Source organism: Ovis canadensis, chromosome 3 (assembly GCF_042477335.2).
Source record: "Ovis canadensis isolate MfBH-ARS-UI-01 breed Bighorn chromosome 3, ARS-UI_OviCan_v2, whole genome shotgun sequence".
NCBI classification, from domain to species: Eukaryota; Metazoa; Chordata; class Mammalia; order Artiodactyla; family Bovidae; genus Ovis; species Ovis canadensis.
In genome coordinates, this window is record NC_091247.1 from 220,861,617 (window position 1) to 220,868,422 (window position 6,806).

Here is a 6,806-nt window from a genome sequence, read left to right on the forward strand (position 1 = left end):
TTCAGCCATAAGGGTGGTGTCATCTGCATATCTGAGGTTATTGATATTTCTCCTAGCAATCTTGATTTCAGCTTGTGCTTCTTCCAGCCCAGCGTTTCTCCTGATGTACTCTGCATACAAGTTAAATAAGCAGGGTGACAATATACAGCCTTGACGTACTCCTTTTCCTATTTGGAACCAGTCTGTTGTTCCATGTCCAGTTCTAACTGTTGCTTCCTGACCTGCATACAGGTTTCTCAAGAGGCAGTTCAGGTGGTCTGGTATTCCTATCTCTTTCAGAATTTTCCACAGTTTATTGTGATCTACACAGTCAAAGGCTTTGGCATAGTCAATAAAGCAGAAATAGATGTTTTTCTGGAACTCTCATGTTTTTTCGATGATCCAGCAGATGTTGGCAATTTGATCTCTGGTTCCTCTGCCTTTTCTAAAACCAGCTTGAACAGTGCAATTGTGCGGTAGTTTGAGCATTCTTTGGCATTGCCTTTCTTTGGAATTGGAATGAAAACTGACCTTTTCCAGTCCTGTGGCCACTGCTGAGTTTTCCAAATTTGCTGGCATATTGAGTGCAGCACTTTCACAGCATCATCTTTCAGGATTTGAAACAGCTCAGCTGGAATACCATCACCTCTACTAGCTTTGTTCATAGTGATGCTTTCTAAGGCCCACTTGACTTCACATTCCAGGATGTCTGGCTCTAGGTGAGTGATCACACCATTGTGATTATCTTGGTCGTGAAGATCTTTTTTGTACAGTTCTTCTGTGTATTCTTGCCACCTCTTCTTAATATCTTCTGCTTCTGTTAGGTCTATACCATTTCTGTCCTTTATCGAGCCCATCTTTGCATGAAATGTTCCCTTGGTATCTCTAATTTTCTTGAAGAGATCTCTAGTCTTTCCCATTCTGTTCTTGTCCTCTATTTCTTTGCATTGATCACTGAGGAAGGCTTTCTTATCTCTTCTTGCTATTCTTTGGAACTCTGATTCAGATGCTTATATCTTTCCTTTTCTCCTTTGCTTTTCATGTCTCTTCTTTTCACAGCTATTTGTAAGGCCTCCTCAGAGAGCCATTTTGCTTTTTTGCATTTCTTTTCCATGGGGATGGTCTTGATCCCTGTCTCCTGTACAATGTCACAAACCTCTGTCCACAGTTCTTCAGGCACTCTATCTATCAGATCTAGTCCCTTAAATCTATTTCTCACTTCTACTGTATAATCATAAGGGATTTGATTTAGGTCATACCTAAATAGTCTAGTGGTTTTCCCTACTTTTTTCAATATCAGTCTGAATTTGGCAATAAGGAGCTCATGATCTGAGCCACAGTCAGCTCCCGGTCTTGCTTTTGCTGACTGTATAGAGCTTCTCCATCTTTGGCTGCAAAGAATATAATCAATCTGATTTTGGTGTTGACCATCTGGTGATGTCTATGTGTAGAGTCTTCTTTTGTGTTGCTGGAAGAGGGTATTTGCTATGACCAGTGCATTTTCTTGGCAAAACTCTATTAGTCTTTGCCCTACTTCATTCCGTATTCCAAGGCCAAATTTGCCTGTTACTCCAGGTGTTTCTTGACTTCCTACTTTTGCATTCCAGTCCCCTATAGTGAAAAGGACAATTTTTTTTTGGTGTTAGTTCTAAAAGGTCTTGTAGGTCTTCATAGAACCGTTCAACTTCAGCTTCTTCAGCATTACTGTTTGGGGCATAGACTTGGATTACTGTGATATTGAATGGTTTGCCTTGGAAACGAACAGAGATCATTCTGTCGTTTTTGAGACTGCATCTAAGTACTGCATTTTGGACTCTTTTGTTGACCATGATGGCTACTCCATTTCTTCTGAGGGATTCCTGCCCGCAGTAGTAGATAGAATGGTCATCTGAGTTAAATTCACCCATTCCAGTCCATTTTAGTTCACTGATTCCTAGAATGTCGATATTCACTCTTGCCATCTCCTGTTTGACCACTTCCAATTTGCCTTGATTCATGGACCTGACATTCCAGGTTCCTATGCAATATTGCTCTTTACAGCATCAGACCTTGCTTCTATCACCAGTCACATCCACAACTGGGTATTGTTTTTGCTGTGGCTCCATCCCTTCATTCTTTCTGGAGTTATTTCTCCACTGATCTCCACTGATCTCCACTGATCTACTGACCTGGGGATTTCCTCTTTCAGTGTCCTATCATTTTGCCTTTTCATACTGTTCATGGGGTTCTCAAGGCAAGAATACTGAAGTGGCTTGCCATTCCCTTCTCCAGTGGACCACATTCTGTCAGACCTCTCCTCCATGACCCGTCCGTCTTGGGTGGCCCCACGGGCATGGCTTAGTTTCATTGAGTTAGACAAGGCTGTGGTCCTAGTGTGATTAGATTGACTAGTTTTCTGTGATTATGGTTTCAGTGTGTCTGCCCTCTGATGCCCTCTTGCAACACCTACCGTCTTACTTGGGTTTCTCTTACCTTGGACATGAGTATCTCTTCAAGGCTGCTCCAGCAAAGCACAGCCGCTGCTCCAGCCTTGGACGAGGGGTATCTCCTATACACAGCAAGTAATTCTTTTAAATGGAGCTCCTGGCAGCCAACACAAAAGAGACAGAGGGACAGATTTCACATCCTACAAAGGACAAAGCTGCCAATTTCCAGTGCACGGGAGTCTGACTTTATCTCATACCTAACTTTAGAGGAACTACCTGGCTTTCGTGTGCACCTGTGAAGGAAGTGTGAACAGGGACAGTCTAGGAAATCTGAACAAGGGCACGTTCATGACAATCAACACAGGACTGTGTGAAGGGACAACAGGACAAGCCACCCAGCAGGGTTCCAGCTCAGCACTCTCTCCCCACGGTCGCTGGAAACAGACCTCGGTACCTGGCCGCTGAGGCCACCTGCATAAGCCATTAGCCACCCCCAACCCCCACCTCCACTACATTCTAGGACAGCAAACGCATTGCCAGTATGCCATGGGGCCCACCAGGCCCAATCACGTTCCCTAAGAGCTGCTCCCAGGCTGTCACTGCAGTGTTGTCAGGCGGAGAATAACCTCTAACCCAGGGCACACAGCCAGTCGTCCTTCCAGCCTCAGCACCAGCTTGCACTCTCACCCGTTCTGAGTGACGGACGGACGGACAACATGCCTCTTGGTCTCCTTACCCAGGCCTCTGACTGTGACTTCACTTTCAAAAAAGTGTGCTAACCCTTGTGTACTGATGCAGGGAATATAAATTGGTGCAGACACTATGGAAATTCCTCAAAAAATTAAGAACAAAACTACCATATGATCTAGCAATTCTGCCTCTGGGTATTCATCCAAAACAATGAAATCACTATTTTGAAGAGCTGTCTGTACCCCTGCATTCCCTATAGCATTATTTACAATAGCCAAGGTACAGGGACCACCTCAATGTCCAAGGGCTGAGAAACCAGAAATGAAGGTGTGTATGTGTGTGTGTGTGTGTGTACATATATATATAAATGGAATACTGTTCCGCCATAAATGGGGGTTCCTGCTCTTTGCAAGAATGTGGGTGGACTGTGAGGGCATTGCGCTTAGTGAGATAAGTCAGAGAAAAACAAATGCTGTGTGATCTCACTTACATGTGGAATCTAAAAACACCTGAACTCAGACAGAGAACAGACTGGTGGTTTCCAGAGGCAGGGTGGGTGTGAGTGGTATGGTGAAGGGGGTCGAAAGACACAAACTTCCAGTTATAAAACAAATGCGGCCCGGGAATGAACTGTTCTGCACGGGGACTGGTTAACACTGCTGTGTTGTGTATATGAAAGCTGCTGAGACAGTAGACCTTACAGGTTTTCATCCAGAGAAAAAAAATTTCAGTATGTGAGGTGATGGATGTTATCTAGACCAACTGGAGATTGATTTGTAGTGTGTACAAATATCAAGCCGTTATGTGGGTGGCCAGGAGTCAGAAGCAAGGCATTGGAAGGTGATCCAGGCAGAGGCGCTGGGTTCTGAAGGGGCAGGAAGAGGAGAGGGATACAGGGACGTCCCCTACCTTCCTCCTGAGCTGCTTCCACCACGGAGCCTGGGCTGGGCAAACAAGCCAAGGGTCCTGGGAGCCTGCAGGCCTGAGGTCGGGACTCTGAGGGGCCGTGCACACAGTTGCTGCTGTTTCGATGGGCTCGTGTCCCTTAAAACCTAGGAAGTGAGGCCTGACTTCCCCAAAACAAATCCCTTTGGGGTGGGGGCTCCAGGTGGCAGCTGGGCTCATGCCCCACCCCTGGGTGCCCCTCCCAAGATGCCCCTGTCCTGCCTCTAGGGATCCCAGACACTACTTCCTCATACCTGGCACCCAGCTGACTCCTAATCTGTGGGGTCAAGCCTTTCTCCATCCCGGCCATACCAGCGCTTCGCTTTAGGGATTGGGACTGACAGTTCCTGCAGGTTGGGCTGTCTCAGCTCTAGACCATCAGCCAGACCAGCAGAGTCTGGGAGAGCACTTTCCAGAACCAGGGTCCTCCTCTGTGCTCCCTGCCCCACTCTGAAGGGCCACTGTGGGAGGCCAGGGAGTGGAGGCTGAGGGCAAGTGGCTGATTGGAAGGGGCCACCACCCGGTCCATGGAGAAAGGTCTGGGCCTGGGTTGGGGTGGACCAGCTCCCAACCTCCAGGATGCCTTCCCACCAAGATAGAGTCTAGGCTCTGCACCTTGAAAGACAGGCCGCAGAGTCAGGAAAGAGGACCGTAGTGCAAATCCTGCTGGTGGAGACGGGGAGGAGAGCTGCCGGCCCTGGAGCAGGCAAAGCTCCAGCCAACAACCATTAACCAGGGAGGCCTCCACCCTGGGAACCAGAGCAGAGTCACTTCCACAGGACTGCCTGGGGCCTGAGAAAACTCCACAGTGACCCTCCAGGCCCCGCGGCCTGGCCACGGTCAGAACGGACTCCAGGGAAGAGCCCAGGTGACACCAGCGGGCTCCTAGTTGTCCCGACACATCTTTTCACCGCTCACCCTCCCACCCAGCTTCTCCAGCAACAGAGGTGAGCCTCCTCCCACCACCCCACCCCAGGAACCCTGGGCGACGCTGGAGGAGCGGCTGTCCTCAGCTGGACAAAGAGCTCGGGGCAGAAGGCCCTGTTCCTCTGCCCACTCCTTCCAGACCTGCGGCAGAGGAGGGGGTGGAGGTTGTTGAGGGCGGGGACTCTGGGGGCTGTTGAGACATGGCAGCCTGGCCCCACTGGATGCCCACTACTTGGGGGGGGGGCCCCGCAGGGGCTTTAATGGGGGAGTCCTGCCCCGAGGGCATACATTTGCTTATTGAGTGGGAAAGAGATCCTCTTCCACACAGAAAGAGAAATAGCACCTGCCTTTAGCCCTGCCACTTCCTCCCTGCTCCCTCTCCTTCCTGCCAAGGACACGGTCACCACCAACAGGCCTCATCCTTGTTTACCTCTGCGACCCTCCCTAGGAGGGCGAGGACACCTGGCTCTTCTGGAGGCTTCTTTCGGACATCTCCCCGCTGGAGAACCTGCTCTCCAGAGCTTCCAGGAACGGGGATGGAGGCCTTCTGGGGGGTCCCCTCCAGCTGACTGTGGAAGGCCCAGCATCATCCAGCCTCACACTCTCCTGGTGGTGGCCCCTCGGAACGTTCTGGGATGCTGTCTGTGCAGAGCAGTAAACTAAGTTCCAGGGATGAAACAGAGATTCGGGCCAGCATTTAAAATCATCACAAGTAAACTGCAACTCTGCGGGCTTGGCAGACCGTGTGAGGTAGCCCTGGGCTGGAGGGACCAGCTCCTCTGTCCTCCTGGGTCTCCGACCTTCCAAGGAGAACATCAAGTCACACCAGGTGAGGCATCTGCAAGACGCAGGAGCCTCAGCCCTTCGGGGCCTTTGGGGGCTAGTCTCCAGGAACCAGGCCGTGCACTGCTGGGATAAGGTCCTTGGCTTGGATCACGTCCAGCCTGGTCCCACCCCAGAACCAGAACCTGGCTCTGAGAGGCCACGTGGGGATGGGGTGGTGTGTGCTCAGGCCGCTGTCTCCGTGTCTTCCCGTGAACAGGTGCCTCCTCAGGCCCGCAGCATCTGGGGCTCCACTGCCAGGTGAAGTCCCAGCTGCCAGGCCACCTCGGGGAGGGGACATGGGAGGTGAAGCTGTCACCAAACGCCACCTGCCAAGCCCGGAGCCACAGGCCGCATGGGGGCCATGCTGGAGGCCCATGTGTCCTGCCCAGGCCCAGCTAACAGGATGGATGGCTTCCTCCTCCCTCACTGAGCGTCCCACGGGGACAGTCTTTTGGTCAGAGAGACAGCCAGTGTGTGCAGCTCCTGTGACAGGGCCATGGGCACCAGGCTCTAGATAGACTCAGAACCACAGATGAGGTGGGTCCTCGCAGGGGAACGGTAGCAGCTCCAGGCGGCTTGCCCTCTGCTGTCAGCCTGAAGCCAGCACCACCTCCTGCCACGTGGGCACCTATGAACCGCAGCTAAACCTGCTCATCTCCAGCTCTAACCAAGGGCCCTGAGGAACCAAAGGGGGTCAGCACAGCCCCTCCCCTGCAGGCACTGGCCCGACTCAGACCTCCTGCCCGACCCAGACCTCCTACCCAGAACCTCGGGCCACGCTCTCTTTTCTGCCCAATGCCCACACAGAGCCAGAGGCTCCAGGAAGCAGCTGCCTTGTTTAGTGCTGACCCACCCACTGCCACTGCTGAGGGCAGCCTGTGCCCTGGGGATTCACCAGGAGGGAGGCACCACACCCCCGTGGTCAGCACACCAAGGAGTGCACAGGGGCCAGGATATTGGGCCTCTCCCAGCCCCTGCACTGCAAATGCACTTGGGGAGGTCAACACATCTCAA